The sequence below is a fragment of the Desmodus rotundus genome, chromosome 1 (assembly GCF_022682495.2).
Source record: "Desmodus rotundus isolate HL8 chromosome 1, HLdesRot8A.1, whole genome shotgun sequence".
In the NCBI taxonomy this organism is placed as follows: domain Eukaryota; kingdom Metazoa; phylum Chordata; class Mammalia; order Chiroptera; family Phyllostomidae; genus Desmodus; species Desmodus rotundus.
Genome location: NC_071387.1, coordinates 9,149,911 through 9,171,357, shown reverse-complemented (window position 1 = coordinate 9,171,357; position 21,447 = coordinate 9,149,911). Strand labels below are relative to the sequence as shown.

Sequence of the window (21,447 nt, the reverse complement as noted above, 5' to 3'; positions counted from 1 at the left end):
ACAATTAGTTTAAAATGAAATTACTAAAGGGGTCACTTAATTCTTCAATCACAATTGCAAGATAATCCAATGCCATTTTCTGTAAGTCAATACAGAAGTGTACTAATTAAAAACTATTAGCACTCCATTTACCATTGATTAGAAAAACATTCAATCTTTTCTAGTAAGAGAAAGATTCGGTTCCTCAGAGACACATTAAGGGGAGTGATCAGAATAATATCTATTTGAGAAACTATGTATCAATGCAAAAGGCTTACAAAAAAGCATGACAGTCCAGGACCCCTCTCCCAGGGATCACAACACATACCACTCCCTTGTCATATTTAGGCTTTAAAACACCAATTTTCTTCTCTGTGAAAGTGAATCCATGTAAAGTTTAAATCCTTTATATCACAACACAAAAATGCAGTTAATTGTTCTGCAGGGGAAGAATCAAAAAGAGAGAAATAAGGGTCTATCACATACTACATTTAAATCCTAGAAATACCAGTTTTCAAGGCATTAAAGTCAGTGGATATTACTTTTAAAAATCTAAGACTAATTATAAAAGTAAGAATATTCAAAAGGTCACATCAAAAGAGCTTCCCTAAATCAGTGGTGCAAAAAAATTTAAAAGATCTTATAGACCATTTCAGCTCTTAGGTATCTTCCAGTTGACTTAAAAACTAAGAATCACCCTGGCTGGTGTGGCTTAGTTGGTTGGAGCATCACCCTGTACACAGAAAGGTTGCAGGTAGGATTCCTGCTCAGGGCACATACCTAAGTTGCAGGTCCAATCCCTGGTCAGTCGGGGAGCCTACCAGAGGCAACCAATATCAATCACTCAGTCTCTCTCTCTCTCTCTCTCTCTCTCTCTCTCTCCATTCCCCTCCACCCTCCCCCTCCCTCACACCCCAACCCTCCTCTCTTTCTAAAAAAGCAATGAAAAAATGTCCTTGGGTCAGGATTTTAAAAAATAAAACTGGGGATTATTTTTTTTTTACCTTCATCTTCAAATACTAGAAGGGACAAATGCCACCTCTAGACCGTGACTAGCAGAATTCTGGTGGGCCAATGAAGATACTGTCACCTCTCGCTGGCCAGAAGGGCTGAAATTGCACAAGGACTTTGTCTTCTTGAGACAGGAGGCCAGAGGATGCTAACCGCAGTAGGTAGGTCTACAGGGAAGAATTAGCAGCAGGGTGCAGAGGGACAGCCAGATGACCAACAAACCCTTAAAAGTGTGTTGTGGGATTTGTGGCAGGCAGAGGGTCAGAGAGGGGGACTAAAAAGGAGGGTAATGGCTATAATTCTGGAAACATACAAAAATGAGTTTGTCTAGAAAAAAACTGGTATTTTAGGATTTAAAATGTGTTCCCAAGGCAAAAACAAACAAACAAACAAACAAAAAAACCACTTCTAAGTCACTGAGGTACACAGTAAAACAGAGGTTGGTAAAGCCACAAAATAATCCAAGGCTTATTCTTTTTCTTCCAATTGTCATGTGATTAAAATTTACTCTTCAACCAGAAAACTTCAGATAGAAATGGCTCACATATAATCTTTAATATAATGTCCTCTTTCTTGCAATAGCTTGTACTTCTTGGGACCCACAAAATACCAATGAAAATAAAAATGGAATAAAACCAAAGAATTTTTTATCACTATTTCGTAAGGGATGAACATCAGAAACCAAAACTTGTGGTATAGTCTTCAATTTAAAATACATGTTTCTTAATATAGGTAAGAGAAAGAAGGTACTACTTGAATCTCCTTAACCAACTATGTTATAAGAAATCACATGATAATTAACTTGCCACTTTAAAATGTATTTTATTCACGTATAGAACACAAAATTGAAAAAGAGAAGGAACCATGGATAAAAAGAAAAATCAACCTATTTTAATATACTGAAGGTAAATATGACCATGGAATACCAAGATGAGGGTCATTCAAACCATATTACCCTAAGCACCGCCTCAGCGTAGGCAGCATCATAAACACCACCAGCTGAATTCCTTCTACTGTCCTAAGACTAACCCTAGGATGGGATTCCCAGATTTTAACAGAATCATGTTCCAAGATAATACATGAATTTTATTTACTATGACTGAAGCATAAAACTTTTGACTTCCTTTCTTTAAGGCCCTGAGGTTTACGAAAGCAAACTTCATGGGTCCTTAACACTCTTCTAAAACAGTATTTTTTAAAAGGCAATGCTTTTTAAAACCAAAGCCCAGCCTATATAAAGTTCCATTCAATTAGCTCAGAGATCTAGTCTGATAGTTAATGAAACTATGAAAGCCATTTTTAAATAGTAACATAAAAACTGAAAATAATTTTTGAATTTTCTTAGAATGACTATTTTATACACTAGGTTGAAATCTTTTTTCACAGAGAGTTGATCATTATGCCATAATGTCACCAAAATATCGACATTGGAAACATCTGAGTTAAAAAGGTCCAAATACAATCTGCTTTTCTCAAGCAACACAACACCCGCCTTACTAACAGTTTCAGCATGGCACTTGTACAAAACCTAGCACCCTGCAGTTAAGCAAACCGCCTTTAAATTTTCTGTCTGGCAGCAATCCACTTGCGTGCCTGTATGTTTTTACAAGTACTCTATGTATTTCACTGCATCAGCTGCATTTCTTTGCGTTTTAAATGGTCTGGGAACATTTTATGAAATGTTCTATATCTTTATATGGAAAATAACATACACTGGATAACTGTACATCAGTCTAATGTGTATATGTCTATTTCTTTATCTACCATCCAATGCTATAATTGCTAATGTTCCAAAAACACCTTCTCACATTCATACCCTCACTGCCAAATGCAGTGTCACCAAACAGCTAACTTTATAAACACAAAAATCTGCAGCTGAGAGAACTACCATGGAAAAAAGTAACATAATTTGCTTAGGCAGTTGGCAGTAAGAATGGAGTTATTAGCATATGTCAAGCTTTTTCCCTAAGAATTGTCCCTAACAGAAAATTAAGGACATAATATAGCAGTACATAGGACCCTCTTCCCTCCACATCCTTCTCAGCAACTTTCTCCAGATTTAAGTACGACATTATTACAAAATTAAAAATCAATTTCATCATATCCTAGGAAAATACTTTTCAACAACAAAAGAATCATATTTAAAAGATCTTGCCAACAAGATGCATGGTATGATAGACTCCACACATCTCTTGGCCACATAAGCCTAATAAGGCTTCACATTATGTCAATGTAATGGGCCACATACTTGTCCCAGCACCACGGTCGCACAAGAGGCCGTCCCCACTCGGAACACGCGCACCACTTCCCTGGAGGCCACAAGACACATTTCCATATCAAATACAGACATTTCACAGTGCAGACTCCCAACAACACAATCTCATTCAGGCACAGCACATGACCATGCTTAGAACGCTGTATCTTCACAGTAAAAAAAAGTTTGATCTCAAAAATGTCTTACTTATTTTTTTCAAAGAAATGCTAATATTCTTCAATCTCAATAATCCATGTTTTCTCATTTTCTACTATAACATACTTTTAAATCTTTAAGATATACCAGATTGCCACAGTATGTTTAATTAATAGAATAAGAGTTTGGGCGAGATTTACTAGAAAGGTGCTATAAATTATTTTACACAGGCTCCAAAACCTTGAATTCTGCCTTAGGCTTAAAGTTCCTAGAAAACGTGGTAGACAGAACTTTTACAACAGAAATGCAAATAATCCATAAGTACTGTGGTTATGTATGAGGGCTCATTTGTAGATCAGTAACTAGTATGTGTGCACACACCCCTCTCGCCAGATTATCTTCCTGTTTTTCTGTCACACCAGTGACTCCACTTGAAGGGTCAATGCACGACACTGTAACTGATTACTGAAAAATACGCTGTCTTCATTTCCTGTGAAAGACGTAACAACTGCATGCTAACTAAATGTTACAGTCTTCTGTAACTGGAACTTTTTTAGGAAATTTATGAGAAACTGCAAATGTGGCCATTAATATACGGACCTATACTACTTTCACTTTTAACATGCTAGGTATCAAGGCAGAAAATATCACATTTAATGCCTACTAAATTTATCCAGTCATTTTCTCTAGCATATTTCAATCAATAAGAGGCAAAACATTGAATATATTGAAAGCTAACAATTATAAAAATCTGTGCTTTAAAAGCAACACTTCAAAATTAGCTATAAATAATATAATCTTATTATTCAATTTCATGGAGTTTAAGATGCTATCTTCCTCCCCCCCTACAACCACAAATGTTAATCCAAGCTGTAATCAGATTTAATTTTCCAGATGAGAAGATGGGAATATGCTGCAAAACAGTAACAGTCCATTACACTGCCTATTCCCTATTACATTTTCAATTTTTATACTCTAAAAACATAGACGATTTTTTTTAAAAAGCCTGAGAAGTTGTACATTTGGAGGACCTGCTCAATTTGTCCCTAAACACACTCAGAAATAGACTTTCTTTCAATCTCCAAGAAGAAAAGTTAAATTATTTTGTGTAATGTAGAGTTAGTGTCTTGATAGTATGACTGCAAACTGAACCGCACTCAGTAAAGAGCTTTAAGGACACTCCCTATTAAACCCATCATAGCTACAAAAAATCAGCCTCGCTCACTTACTTTATATGATAAAAATGCCTGAATCATTAGTTTAACATTGTAACTGAATACAATTATTCTAGTAAATTATTCCATTTTTGATAGTTAAAATGTACTTACTAAAAATAATATATACTTAAAAGGAATGTTTCAAATGTTTCTATAGTAAAAAAAAATTAGTTTCTGTTGTTTTCCATTTTTAATGTTTTTAAATTAAAAACTACTTATTTTAAAATAAATTGCTGATTCCAAAATGCAGATTTTTATCCTGAAATTACAAAGGAATATAATTCACTAATTTTTAAAAAATTGTTGCAAAGTACTTTACATGAACATTCAATTTCTGTGTACAAATGGAATTTACTTTTAAAAAATCTAGGTATTAACTCTTTGCTCTAAAACATGAATACTGTAAGACATAAAAACTTTGAGTCATCTCCAATTTTAAACCATGCTTATTTCTATTCTAGCCTTTTCCCTCAACACTGGCATTGAAAATATATACAAAATCTACGTCACAGAAGCCAGCCTGACAACACAGGAACAGTTCACCATCAGCACCTATAACAAACACCCAAAGAACATTATTCAGGGAAGGAGAGCACAACCCACCTCACTATGGCAAGCAGTGGAACCATTCATGTGCCAGATTCCTCCTCAAACTGACACATTCTGCCTTTTCAGACATATCCTGCTCCAATGTGACTATTTATGCATAAACAGCAGACACTGACCTATTGTTTTCACTTGTTGGAGTTATGAATGTAGTACAGTTACCAATTAAGTGAATCAACAAGTCCTAAATGCATCAGCTGTTCCACAAATAATGAGTCCATTGACATTATACAGTAAAATCTAGGAAGTTTCATCTTTCTTTCTAGAGAATGCTGTTATTTTGACCAGCAAATGCCACTACTTAACGATAACTAATTTCATCTACAAAAGGAATATAATAAATCTGATCCTTAACCAAACTTATGCCCCATAAATCCAAAATGCAAACATTAGTCACATTCCAAAGGGAGCTATAAAATGAAAAAGAGAGGGTATGCTGGAGGAAAAAAAAATGTCAAAAGAATATGTTCACATATTTTTACCTTTTTTCCTACTGAATATCCTAGTTTTCAACTTTCATTATTATTTAAATATTTAGGGTTTTTAAAATTAGTTTGGAGTTTAGAATTCCTAAAATCTATCAAACTGATAGATGAATATTGATTTTTTTCTAATGGTTATAATCTCAGGCTTCCACTTAATTTCTCTATGAGTCAGAATTCATCTTACCCCACCTTTTGTATGAGCACCAATAAGTGTCAAATTTCTACTCCCATATGAGTAACTACTTCAGCTCTAACCTAAATGACAGCTGTGCCGTTTATGTCCTAGGAACCTAACATCACTGCATACAGTCTTCATAGATAGATATATCACATCTGCCACATTAGGTGAAAAGAGGTAACTTAATTATTTACTCAAAAAAAAAATACTGAGTGCCCACTATGTGCCAGGCACTGAGATAGGCATTTTGTAAAAAATTCCTAATTTTATCTTCATGACAAAGCTATGATATGGGGACTATCATAACCAATCTTACAGGTTAAAGAAAGCAACAGGTTATCACTTGTCCAAAGTCAGAAAATTAGTATTTATTCATGGCCCTAATACTCTAATGTGACTGGCCCAGTTGATGACTAAGACACAGTTTTTGCTCACAAAGAGTTTACAGTCAACCCTAATAGAGAGTACAGAGAATTAAACAAGCAATTACCACAGGGCTTGATAAGTTCTAGGCTAGGCATTGGTAGAGGGGCATGGAGCCTAGTCCTGGCCAGGACAGACAAAGCTTCAGGGAAGAGCTTGGCAGAGCCAGGCGTAGAGTCCAGGACTACATCAGCGCTCATTGAATGCTACCCACCGCAAGCCCCTTCTGAACAGTAGAGGAGACAATGCGTATTTTGTGAGGACAAGGCCCATGTTCTACTTAGCTTTGTCTCCTACAAAGTATCTTGTCTGTTACAAGTACCCAACAAATATTTTGGCATAATAGAGAAAAAAAGAATAAAATAAAACAAAATAATTAAATACCCTATTTCTCCAAACAGATAAAGGGCAAATTTCAAAACATCCAACTGAAAACAAGCCTTTGAATGCTGCAGGCTTCCTAAAGACATGCAGGCATATAGTAAGCACACGACAAATATTAGTTGTTGTTGTATTATTAACCCCAGTGGAGAAATAAGCAAGCACTATAAATTAGGTGGCTACATATGTATAGGTGTGCCTTAAATTGGAAATACATGTGTTCCTGAAATAAACTTTTATAAACCCAATTAAAATTTTCCCATCGTCTGCCATTACTTAGAAATGTTACAACTTTATCAGAAACTGATTTTTTCTTCATCGTCAGTGGTTCGAAAATCCTTAAGCTACAGTTTATTTTGCCTCCTGGCATCTGTTTGCTAATGATCTGTAAACATCAAATGCACTAGGGACTCTACCAGATTTACAGAAACCCTGAGGTGAATCTTTGTATAAATTGAAGGACCTTTCTGCTAATTCTTTTGCTTTCTAAGTTTGCATTATGTGTCTCAGAAACAGAGTCCCATTAAATATCTTTGCAGTAATAATTATACTACTAGCAACTACCTACCACCTACTGAATGCCTAGGTATACCAGTCATTGCCACAGGTGGTTTATTTTATCGTATTTAATCATAACCACAACTCTGTTAGTAAATAGATGTATCCCTATTTTATAAATAAGAAAAGCGAGGCTCATTAAGAATAAATTCAGAGTTGGGTAAAAGAGCTAAGATTCAGCCTGGATTCATCAGACTCCCAAGAATCCAACAATGGCTTTCTTTTTTGGCTTTATTTATTCACATCCTCCTGTTGATCTGTCTGCTCATCATTATTGTGACTCAACAATAAGACTACAACTGGACAAATAACTAAAACATGTTGTTACGAAACAGGCCTTAGCAGATTATAAATAAGAGCTTTCCAATTTCTCTATTTAATGCCAAGTTCAGGATATAAATAAAATTACTCCAAAGTAACTAACACTCAATACAGCTAGTAACTACAATATTTAAAAGATGACTTCATATTAAAAACTTACAATAATTTTGAAGGCTAGAGATTATCCTTGTATCATCTATGAAATAATCACTTGCTAAACAGAACAAATGTGAACACAGAGAAAATGTTTTCCTACTCAAGAAAGTGTGTTTCTGAGTACCTCTAAACCATACTGAAAACCCCAATGCTAAGGTCAAACTAGTGCATGCTGATAAATGTTAAGGTCAAACTAGATAAAGCTGACACCCCAGCAACGGAAACATACTGTGCCTGTCAACCGGAAGATTTTCCTATACCAAAATTCTGCCTCTTTTCTCCTGGAAACAAGCCATTGCTGCCTAGTCCTTATCTGCACCACTACACTCCCCTAGTCCTTCCTTAACAGTGTCTGTATCCTAACGTCCTTATACTCTTGTATGTGGAAGCCAAGAAGAGTTAAAAACATACCTAACATAAAACTTGCCATTTTAACCATTTTTAAGTATATAATTCAGTGGCATTAAGTACATTCACATTATTGTTCAACAATCACTACCATCCATCTCCAAAACATTTTCATCTTCCCTAACTAAAACTCTGAACTCACTGAATAATTCCCATTGTTCCCTCGTCCCCCAGCCCCTGGCAACCACCACTCTACTTTCTGTCTCTCTGAATTTCACGACTCTAGGTGCTTCATGTACGTGGAATCACACAGTCTTTGACCTTTTGTTAACTGGCTTATTCCACTGAGTATGATGTCTTCAAGGCTCATCCACGTTGTCTTCCTTCCTTCCTTTTGCCTTCCTTTTGTGGTATTCCATTGTATGTACATAACATATTTTGTTTATCCATTAATCTATCAATGGACACAAGTTTCTTCTATCTTCTGGCTATTGTAGATAATGTTGTTATGAACATGAGGATACAAATGTTTCAAATTTCTTCTATCTTCTGGCTATTGTAGATAATGTTGTTATGAACATGAGGATACAAATGTTTGATTGAGTTCCTGCTTTCACGTCTTTTGGCTATATACCCAGAGTGGAACTGCTGGATCATATGGATATTTTATGTTTGATTGTTTTTTGAGGACCTGGTACCACTTTAACCTATTTCAAGATATTTTTGTTATAAAGCTAGAACTATCTTTTCTCAAGCTCTTTAAGTTTCCTACACATTCTAACATACTTGCTACCACCACCAAATGCTGGCTTCCTTTGGGGCCCTCTCACATGGTACATGTTTCCTCTCCACCCTTCCTCCTATAAGCCTGGAGGTAGGGTAGGTGGCCTCTGTTCCTTGTTGCCACTTTCAGACCATTCTCCATCATTTTCCAAAACCCAGATTTTAATCTCATGTCACCAGACTACACTCCCATCCCACCTCTGCTCTGTTGTCACCTACTAATCCTGGGGTTACTCCTCTCCCTTGAACCACTGGGCTCCTGGTGCACTGCCACTCACTCACTCACTCACTGCTCCCATCAGTCTTACCAATTTTCCTACTCACATAAATAATCCTTCCAAACCCCTAAATTCTTGACTCTTTACCCTCCCCCCCACCAAGGAGCTGGTCCTCTATCCAATCTCAGGTACTCATTCCCACAGTCCCTCTGTGACTCTCTTACTTTGTCACCCTCACTTGGCAAAATCACAATCCTTGTTAAATCCAACTATCCACCCTCATTCCTGTACCTGACTGTACCTGGAGAAAAACACACAACTATGTTGACTAATCTAGCTTTAAATTTAGATTATTCACTGTAAGTGAGCTTCAGTGCAACTTAGTAATTATACCACATTTTCCTTAATTCATTCACTTTCCCCAGTGACTATTTCATACTTTCTCCTTCCCTTCAAACCTCCTCCATCCTCAATTGCCATTAACTACCTTATATGCCCTTTCACTAAGAAAGTGGAGCAATCAGAAAAGAACCCCCACAAGCCTCCACCACCATATCTACTTACTATCTCTGACCCTCACAAGACTCTGCCTTCATCCTATTACTAGGAAGAACTGCCTGTGCCCCTTGCAAAGGTCCCTCCTCTGGTTCACTTATAAGTTAGAATCCCAATCCCTCTCACCAATTCAGAATGCTCCACCAGTTTTCCTGTTTCATTAATTTTACCTCTGTACCAGGTCTTTTCCCATCAGCATGCAAACATACGGTTATTTCTACAAATATTTTTCAAAAGATCAAGCCCAGTCCCCCACAGTTACTACCCCATAACATTCATTCTCTTTAAAGCAATATTCTTCAAAAGAGTGTCTATACTCACTGTCACCAATTCCTCTCCTCCCACTCTCTTTTACCCATGCCAATCAAGTTTCACCCACCACTTTTCTGAAACTACTCCAATAAGGTCCTTACTGCTAATATCAATTATCAATCCTCAGTCTTACTTGACCTATAAGCACCACGTGACACCCTTGATTGCTTCCTCCTCCTCCAACCACCTTCTTCATGTGGCTTCCTTGGCATTCCACTCCCCTGCCTCATGGCTTCTCATTGGGCTCCTAATTGACTGGCCTCTTCCTATTGAAGGGTCCCCAAGTTCAGTCCTTGGACTTCTTCACTTTTCTTTCTTCATGTCCTCCTTTGACGGTCTCTTTTAGTCTCATCACTTCAAATACAAATATGCACTGTCAACTTTTAATTATTTCTCCAGCTGAGGCCTCTCCCAACACCAGACTAATTCATGTAACTGTATTCAACTGCAGACTAATTCATCTAACTCCACTTGGATTTCTAACAGACAACTTAAATTTAACATGTCCAAAACTGAACTCCTGCTCTTTCTCTCACATTTCAGATCCGATCTGCCTGCCAATCCTGTCAACTAAATCTTCAAAATGTATTCAAATTCTGACCACTTCTCTCCATCTCCACCACTACCACTCCGGTCTAAGTTACCATCATTTCCCACCTGGATTACTACAATCGTCTCCCAACAGGTTTCCCTGCTCCTGCCTGTGATTCCCTACACACTGTTCTCAAAACAGCAGCCAGAGTAACCCTGTTGAAGTAAAGTCAGGTCCTCCTCTACAAAGTCTTCCCTTCTTCACCAGCAACTCTCTGACCTCACTTTCTACTACTCTCCCCTCCTACCTCTGTGCTAGCCACAATGGTCTGCTTGCTGTACCTCAAACCCGCAAGCCCCACTTCCATTTCACAGCCTTTGTGCTTGCCGTTCACTCTGTCAGATAGATAACAAGTAACAGAGGCATGTGTTGTCCACCTTCATTCATAAGTTACTTTCCTAGTGTGGTCTTCCCCGACTACCTTATTGAAAATTATAATTTCCCAGGGAGAACCAAGATGGCGGCGTAGGTAGACACACTGCGCCTCCTCGCACAACTAGAACTGACAGAAAATCGAACAGCAAGGAAGTCCGACACCAAGTAGATAAAAAATAAACATTCATCCAGACTAGTAGGAGGGGCGGAGACAGGCACCGGGGTGGAGAGGACTCCCGTGGCCGTGGCTGGACCGAGACTGGCGGAGTGTGGGACGAAGAGGGCAGGCAGTCTGACCACTAGCAGACCCTGCGGCCCCACATTCGCGCACAGATAAACCGGACAAACGGCGGGGAGCTAAGCAGACCACGTAACCCAGGGCTCCAGCTCCGGGAAATAAAGCCTCAAACCTCTGATTGAAAACGCCCACGGGGGTTAGGGGTTGGGGTAGCAGCAGGAGAGACTCCCAGCCTCATGGGGGAGGTCGTTGGAGAGACCCACAGGAGCCTAGGGCGTGCACAAGCCCACCCACTCGGGAACCAGCACCAGAGGGGCCCAGTTTGATTGTGGATAGCAGAGTGAAAGACCGAAATCCGGAAGAGAGTGAAGCGGGCGCCATTGCTCCCTCTCGGCCCCTCCCCCACGTACAGCATCACAGGGCAGCAACCAGCATTACCCCGCCCCGGGGAAACACCTGAGGCTCCGCCCCTTAAAGTAACAGCCACGCCAAGACAAAAAAAAAAAAAAAAAAAATGGCCCAAATGACAGAACACTTCAAAGCTCCAGAAAAAATACAACTAAGCGAGGAAGAGATAGCCAACCTATCGGATGCACAGTTCAAAACACTGGTTATCAAGACGCTCACAGAATTGGTTGAATCTGTTCGAAAACCAGATGAAAAAATGAAGCTTATACTAAGAGAAACAAAGGAAAATGTACAGGGAACCAAGAGTGATGCGAAGGAAACTGGGACTCAATCAACGGTGTGGACCAGAAGGAAGAAAGAAACATCCAACCAGAAAAGAATGAAGAAACAAGAATTCAGAAAAATGAGGAGAGGCTTAGGAACCTCCAGGACATCTTGAAATGTTCCAACATCCAAATTATAGGGGTGCCAGAAGGAGAAGAGGAAGAACAAAAAACTGAAAACTTATTTGAACAAATAATGAAGGAGAACTTCCCTCATCTGGCAAAGGAAATAGACTTCCGGGAAGTCCAGGAAGCTCAGAGAGTCCCAAAGAAGCTGGACCCAAGGAGGAACACACCAAGGCACATCATAATTACATTACCCAAGATTAAACGCAAGATTACTGTATCCAGCAAAGCTATCATTTAGAATGGAAGGGAAGATAAAGTGCTTCTCAGATAAGGTCAAGTTAAAGAAGTTCATCATCACCAAGCCCTTATTATATGAAATGTTAAAGGGAGTTACCTAAGAAAAAGAAGATAAAAAATAGGAACAGAAAAAATGACAGCAAACTCACAATTATTAATGACCACACGTAAAACAAAAACAAGAGCAGACTAGGCAAACAACTAGAACAGGAACAGAACCATAGAGATGGAGATCACATGGAGGGTTGTCAATAGGGGAGTGGGCGGGGGAGAGGGGGGGAAAGGTACAGAGAATAAGTAGCATAGACGATAGGTGGAAAATAGACAGGGGGAGGGTAAGAATAGTGTAGGAAATGTAGAAGCCAAAGAACTTATAAGTATGACCCATGGACATGAACTATAGTGGGGGAATTGTGGGAGGGAGGTGGTGGGCAGGATAGAGTGGAGTGGGGGGGGGGGGAATTGGACAACTATAATAGCATAATCAAAAAATATATTTAAAAAAAAAGAAAATTATAATTTCCCTATCCCACCATCCCTTATTCTCTTTTCCTTGTTATTTTTCTCCTTAACACATTTTACCATCCAATATACTACATTCTTTCTTATTATCTGTTTTCTCCTACTAGTATATATGCTTTATGATGGCAGGGACTTTACCTCTCTTGCTTACTTCAATATCCCTGGAACCTGGAACAGGACCTCACACATAAATACTGAAAGAATGAAAGAGGAAATGAAGGAGGAAAGGGAGCAAAAATTCAACCACTCCCTCCAGCAAGTAACTTGGCAATATGTTCCCAAAGCCCTAAGGTCATCCACATGCCTAAACCTAGTAATTCCAGGGATTATGATAGATTCTCAGAATCTATCATAAGGAAATATAAGTCATTGTTTTTATGCTTGTTTCAAGCATCATTTCAAAAATTGGAAGGGGAACATCAATAAACTCAAGTGACCTAATCTAATTATCACCACCATTAAAATTAGGTTGTGTCTGTAATAACAGCAGAAATGCTCTCCATTTTATTATGAAAGGTTTAACTCAAAATAGCTCAGGTCCTACTTCTCAGTGACAATTCTCTGACCCCTCCTCCTCACCAGCAGCAGGTTAGGTGCCCCTCTGTGTTGATTGCAGATGCTCCACAGACTGGCTCACTCTTTCATGAGCATTGTTACTATTACATTTTGTATGTGTGCATATAATTACATATATTCTATATATGTGTGTATTACTATTATATTATGTTAATATTACTATTATGACACCATTACAATCTCCTTCTGTGGGCCCTCTAGTACTACAGAAGCTGGAAAGCTAAAACTTTCCCAAAGGGCCCTGCAACTAGGACATCAGCTGTGATTTAGCTTCTGCCAATCAGACCCACCTCATGAGACTTGAAATCAGAGCACAAACAAGTAGGGAGCCAGGAGGTAACAAGAGGAACCTATTTTTCCGATGCAGAAACTAAAAGAAATGGCATGATGGTTCTGAAGGCAACAACCTTGATGGAGACTTCCTGAGCCCAGACAGCAAAGATGGGAACATCCTGGGACCGACATTTGGAGCTGCAGCTTCCAGACTCCTCCAGCTTCCTGAGCTGGCAGAGGCACTCTATTTTGCAATCTATAATGCGCTCCCATGTGTAACGCACATCCACATTTTTGGCCCACGCTTTCAGAAAAACAATATTTCATTTCAATTTTTTAATTTAAGTATTTATTTATATTTAGATACTTTTTTATTATAAAGGAATGTGATCATTTATTTTTGAACATGTTATGGTACAAGAAATTTTATGTAACAAATAATTACAAAATGCAGGAACAAATAAAAGGTATTTCAGGTACTACTTATGTAAAATGCACATCCTTATTTTTCCCTCAAAAATTTGGGCAACAAGGTGAGCATTATACAGAGCAAAATACAGTAGTTCTTTTGGTGTGCTGCTTCTGCAGTGCTACTCTGAAAGTCATTCCTGGAGATTCAGCCTACAGCCTATTCCTCCATTCTTTCCAATGCTTCTGTAAGACCAACATCTCTTCATGTGATCCTTTTCCTAATAGAGTGGTTTCTCTTATTTTCACCTGGACCTTGACTGACATACATCCTGTGCATACCTCTATCCTGCACTTATCACACTGGACTATAATCTTCTATTTACTTGCTGACCTTCCCTACTACCTAACCTTAACTTTCTTGACAGTAGAACCACTTTTATTTATCTTTGTATCCTCTACATCTGGAACAATAGTTGACTCATAGCACACCATCATTTTTAGTAAGTTCCTAGACAACCACAATAGCCATTATAACATGAAAGAGATCTGGCATGAATATTAAAGTGTTGAACGGGAAGTGAGCAGGCCTAGATTCTATGACTATGTGATTGCAAAGAGCACTCTGAACCTGAATTCTCTCAAATATAAACTGAAAGTGTTGACTGAGTTTTCTTGACTCTAAAATTCTATCACTGTATGATCTAAAATCCTTAGACAAGTTAATGCTTTGATAAAAACGTCCACCTCTTTAATTAGCCTTTAAAGAAAAATGGCCTGAAGAAAGCACCTTTCTGGTTTTCCCTGTGGCCCACCACCCTACAGAGTTAACAAGACTCTCAGAAAAGATAGAAAACAATTCTAAAATCCTTTGAATTAAGTAAAATTTAGAACTTAAGCAGCAGTGGCTACTTAAATACCATTCTGTTTATGCCTTTTAAATTAAGGATTTAAGAAGTCTGAACACGGAAATAAATATTTCCCATTAAGAAGCAATTAACTCAATAATGGTCCTAAACTAGACCTACACACTTGGCATAATAATGGGAATTTTAAAGATTCCTTTCATCCTCTCTGCCTGGCTCCACGACTTTGCCTTTGTGGTTTCACTTCATAATCTGGAGGGGCTTCTTCCCTTTTGCCATTACTTTAATACCCGCATTCTGTAAAGGCCCAGCCTCCATTTCAAGAACCAGTAAAACCTTGTAAGAGAAAACAGAAGGATTCTAGGCTTGGAGTAACTCTATGAGATCTCTCCTCCTCAATTTGCATTTCCTCGATAGTCTTATAAAAACCACCATATACGTGCTTTCATGTCACACAGCAATTCCCTCCTGGGTGGAATCTGTCAAAGTTTACCTAACCTCTGGACTCTGCATCCATGCTGACTGACCAGCAAGTGAGAGCAGACCCAGGAACCAGCGCTAGAGAGGCAGGGTACACAGGAAACGTGGGATATTTGGGGGCAGAGTTGGTGGGAGCAGTTATGAGGGCAGCACAAGGCTGGTACACAAGTCTAAAAAAGAAAGAGGGGGGTGATGGGAAGGGAGAGAGAGAGAAAAAAAGAGAGAAGGAATCCAAACCTCATGGTGCCCAAAGCAAAATGCTCAGGGAGCCCTGAGACAGGTAGAGCAGCAAAGGCAGTCTTATTGCTTCTTTCAAACTTGCTCACACCGTACCTCACATAGTTACCGGTGAATAAACAAGCAACTCAGCCCTGAAAACAACAATGGGGCTTTGACAGTGTCCGTTCTTCCAGCTAGAATCTGAGTTGAGGAATGGACGGGCAGTTCATGGGATGCAGCAGACAGATTGTGGAGTGCTAACCCCCCGCACTGATGAGACCCTTTCTCCCTGCATATTCTCCCCAGGACAAACATGCTCTGGACCCCAGAGAACCACCATGACCCTATTCTATGGTTACACAGTCCAGGTAGCGTCCCCTCCTCCAGTCTCTCCCCCTGCGGAAAACAACCCATAGACTGCTGCCATAGCAACTCAACATACACAACCAAGTCTAGCTGTGTTCCTTATGGAGGCCCTGGCTCCTACAGGATGGATTACACAAATGGTGAAAAGCCTGCGAGGAGAAAGCTGAGGACTGGTTGGAAACCACCTGGGTACAATCCCTCCAGACTATGCCCTGAGGAGCTGGTGCAGGTGATGACAGGACTGAAATTCCATACTGACTCTTCTTCTATAGCTGTGTGACCTTGTGATGGTTATTTAACCTATCTGTGCTGGGTTTCCTCACCTGTAAAATGGTGAGACAGATAACATCTATTTTACAGCGTCCCTATGAAGTTTTAAATAAAGCAGTACATTTAAAGAAGTTGAACTAGTGTCTGGCATATGATATCAGTATATTTTAGGTATTATCTTTAATATTATTTTCCATAATAGTGTGGCAAGTAAAAAAGAATGAGCATTGAAGTCACTCCTGAATTAGAATCTTGATTCAACTACTTATCAGTTGTGTGACCCTGGACAAATCAGTTTTTCTGACCCACAGTGTCCTGATCTGTAAACTGGGCATAATGGCTGCCTCACAGAATTTTCAAGTTTAAGTAAAATAATGGATGTGAAGCACTTTGAACAGTGACCAGCACCTAAGAGATAATACTCTTTTCCCTCCCAAGGCCATCCATATGTAGAAGGCATATAAAAACAACAAACAGCTTCTGAAGTAAGATTCTAGCCGAGTAGATTCCCAACTACTCGGTTCTTCTGACTGTGATCCACTACTGACGCAGAATTGGAGTCCCTATCAAAGCTATTATTTCTGAGCTGTAATTACAATCCCAACTCTTCTCAGTTGGCCCTGCTGTATTTGTTGTTCCCTTTCCTATCCCAGTGAAATGCCTGATTTTTTCACTTGTGTTTTTATCATGGTTAGGCCAGAAAGGAGCTTAATAACTCATGCTAGGCTCCTAACCTGTCCGTGCCCTCAGTTTCTCACCACTGGCCTTTTCCAAGGAGGTCCAATCTTGAGGCCCAGCACTATGAGGCTGTCTGACTACCCTGACATTTCCCTTCCAAAGTGAAAATAAGGACTAGTGAACAGTGGGTCATTCATTTTTACTAGTGTGTTAGGCACAAAGAGGGCATCAAAAGACATAATTTGTGGTCCCTCTCTGGTAGGGTACAACTAATATTCTTCTGAAATTGTCCAGGTGCAACAGAAATTAGGCAATTTTGAGAGGAAGGGTGACTAAGTGAATTAAGGACCCCTCAAACCTAATCAAATGAGGTTAAGGGAATTATCTGTTCCCTTATAGTCTGGAGTTATCTAGGTATCCCATCTACCTGAAACAAAATGAACAAACCTCAAAAACACAAAAAAGAAAATTATGAGATTGGAGGAAAATTTTGTAAGGCTTAGGATCCAGAATACATATTTGGAAGAAAAAACAGATAAATAAGCCAAAACATATACATAGGCAAAATAAAAAAATCTTAAACAGGCAAGTCACAAAAGAAGATACCCAAATGGTTAGTAATCACATAAAAAGGGAAATCACTAAGAAATCCAGGAAACTTTGCAAATGGATAGCCAACTGTTCCTGATTGCAGCCATTCTACTGCTAACTCCTAAGGGCGGTTGGCAAAGCCACCCTCACTTAAACACGTTTGGGGAAAGAGTTTCATATTTATTAATATCCATTAAATATGACAAGGAATAGCTAGTGATATTTGGTAGGACATAATATATCAAAATATATTGGGTCAATTTTTCTTAGGCCCAAAGAGTAAGTATTTATAATCCTCTATCCAACAAAAGCACAACCAAGCCAAACAGATACTGGACCTGTGGCAAGTGAAAATATTAGGTAAAAGCACAGTGGTCAGACATTTCTACCAGCTTTTCTTTATACTCAAGAAATGCCAAGTTTCAAGAGAGTTTCACAGGGACACAAATCCAAACTTTGACCAAGCCCTCAAAATTCACAACCTCACAGCTTCCCTCTCCTCTCCAAAGCTTAGATTTAGAGAAGGGTCACTTACATAAATGCTTCTCTGAATAGTTACAATGTTAAGAAAAAATAAACCCTTACTTGATGCTGCTGTAATCATCACTAAATTTCATTAATAGTGATATTCTTGCATAAACTAACAAAAATTATTTCACTGATATAAATTCTCATGTAACTATTTTGGAGAGTTTTACATAACGTTACATTTACCATAAAATTTACATAATATAACTAGTATCAAGCAGCTAAATCTTTTGTTCTCTTGAAAAAGGGAAAGAATACTATTTTAAGTTAATAGTATGTTTCTGAATATGACACTACAAGGCATTCTTAAGGAAGTATGTATTATGGATATTGATAATTTACCAAATAAATTCACTGTGATCAATTCTTTTATAAAAATTCATGGGAACTGTTAATGAAAGCAAATGTTAATTTAATATTTTTTTTACCCCTTCCTTCTCCTGCCATCTATTAGAACCTAACTTATTGAAAATGTAATTTTTAACAGTATTTCTTTGCAAATGCTATACTGCAACTACCGTATAATTATCTTTCAGGCTGCAAATGTTCAGCATACCTATATACTTTATGGTATATTTTACATCTACTTAAAAATGTAAACTCAGTGTTCCAGTAAACAAAAAAGGTTCTCCAGTTTAAAAACTTCATCAAGCACAATAAATTCAATTAGACACAGTATGAGGTTTTCCTCAAAGCCATAAAATAATAATACAAGTATTGTATTGTTCAAATATTCTCATTGTTATACAGGCTGTCACATCTCACTTTTAATAGGAACTGACGCAAAGAGACCTTGGAACAAAAGTACCCTAACCAAGTAGCAGTTCCCAAAGTGTCATGCTAAAAAAACATTGCTCGCCAATTCACACAATTCAAACAATCAAATCAGAAAACAATCACTTCTTTATTAATAGAACAAAGCACACTATTTTCTGTGTTCAAGTTACGCTATCTAAAAAAATATTTAAACAAGAACGACTAAAGGTGCAATATTATAATATTAATACTACTAAACTATTTTTAAAACTGATCAATTAGAGCTTATTCACTGAATGAAATTTTTGTGAGTTTTAGCAATGATTCCAACTTTAGCTGAAAATAGGTTAAGTAAAATTCCTTAAAGTAATTCCTAATGCTGGCAAACTTCTTTATTAAAAATATAAAACTAAAAATGATTCACCCCATCAAGACCAAATCCCACTAGAAAAGAAGTGATGTGATTTGGTAGAGAGAGAAATCTTATTGAAACTAAGATGATTAAAATAAAACAGTACCTTCACAACAAAGATATCACAAACAGCTGTATTCTTTAAAATTATTCGTTCAAGATAGAATTTGCTCTCCTGCAGTGTCAGATGCTAATGCAACCAATTTTATACAATCTAAGCATTATCTACAGATGTACCTTCTGTTTTTAAATCAGCAGGAACCATTGACCAGCATAAGCAGTATTCTCAACTCGATAATCAGCAAATGTGTAAAGCCTGACACCCCCAAATACACATTTGACCATCTACTTCAATAAATTCACGTGACTACAAACAACTGTAACGCACTAAACCTAATTCAAAAAGGATCGGAAAGAAAGTTATTGCAAACTTTATTGCAAAGTCATTATGCTGCAGATCAGGAAGAACTTCTCTTAACTACCCCTGCTTCCCAAATAAAAAGGGGAAAACTGTTTTAATTTAGTAAAAGTATGCTTTCTAGAGAGGTTTCCGAAAGCTAGACACTGCCATAACCTACCCAATTTTCCAAACTGACCTTACTCTCTTTTATTATACAACATCTAACAAAATGAGGCTACACACATCTATAATTTACTCTCCGAGGGCGACTCAGACTAGCAATCTGAAACCCCCCCCAAAAAAACCCCTACTATAATAGCTCAAAAAGAATAGGAAAATGTACAGCAATGTGTTTGGAGGATAAGGACAAAGGGAACAAAAATTGAGGACCTATTTGGCAATGAGCCCCTCCAAAGTGACTTATAATATTTTCTTTTTTAATCTTCACAACAATCCTATGAGATAGGCACTATCATTCTTAATGTACAGATGAAGAAACTGAATCTAGAGGTTAACTTATTTCCCTAAACTTAATCTCAAATTTGTGTAACTCCAAAGTCCAAACTCCAAAGTCTGCCCCAAGTTCTCTGCACCCGGGGTGGGGGAGGGGGGGCAAGGGGTGAAAATGGGTTTCTGGACTAGCCTGAGAAGTTATTATAAATGCTGTGGATGACATTATTTTTAAAGAGATTTACAATGCCAAATAAGTATTTTACAAATTTATTTAATATAATGTTTTCTTAATTGGGAGTATTTAGTACGTCAAACATCTGTGACAAATACCTGTAACATGTATCAGAAAATTATTTGGAGGAATATAAATAATTACCTGGCCCTGTCACACTACCCTTGAGGGTTATCAAGTGATTCACTTCAATAGTCTCTTGAATAGGAACAAACAGCATGTTACTTGGAGTTCACAAGCACTGTACAGTTGTCAAAGAACTTTCTTCCACTTTTAGAATTCAAATCCTCAAAACAATCCAGAGAAAAAGTTAAAAGACTATAGTGGGGACATAAAAGAAGATAATAGAGGTTTTCTAAACACAGACGGCAGTACTCACCAGTCCCCCCACTAAGTCTCTCCCTACCCTTTCTTAGGGGGAAATACATGGCCACTGGCATAGCTGGTTAAAGCTATAGCTGGTTAACTGGTCTCTCACTTGTGATGCTCCTTCAAGTCTGGAGGAGCAGGTCACACTGCTGGAAGAATTCTATAGGCTCCAGAGAGGGATTCCTATCTTCTTCCAGAAATACCCCATCTCTCCAAATAAGCAACTCTGGGTGCTACTTTCATCATTTCAGAGATGACATAGTAGAGGTTTAGAGCTTAGATTATTAATGAGGTCACAAAGTAAGTGGCAAGGACAAGATTTAGACCCAATCTTTGGCCTTCAAGGTGAGAGAGTATTACCTTCCCCAGAACAGCTCTGAAAGATAACTCATCAGTATACCAAATTACCACAGGAAATGTAAAATTACAGAGATTTCACTGTAGGAGATTACAAATAGCATATGGGCCCACATGTTGGGAAGTTTGAGAAAGAGTAGATCCTTTTTGTTTTTTTAAGATTGCATTCATTTACTTTTAGAGAGAGGAAGGGAGCAAGAAAAGAGAAAGAGAGGGACAGAAACATCAATGTGTGGCTTGCAACCCAGGCATGTGCCCTAACTGGGAATCACACTGGCAACCCTTTGGTTCACAGGCCAGCACTCAATCCACTGGCCACACCAGCCAGGGCTAGATCCTTTTATAATAAGTTGATCAGCTTTTTAATACATTAGGATTTTTACATCCAAATGTGTATTATTCTCACAAAATAATAACACTTACTTCAACATTATATTATTTGGGGAAT

At 38.2% G+C, this 21,447-nt stretch overlaps 1 protein-coding gene across 5 annotated transcripts in view; it reads right to left on the bottom strand.

The window, feature by feature from the left end:
* DENND1A (DENN domain containing 1A) overlaps positions 1-21,447 on the bottom strand; it is a 492,157-nt gene that overhangs the window by 373,214 nt on the left and 97,496 nt on the right. The gene's annotated exons all lie outside the window — the stretch shown is intronic.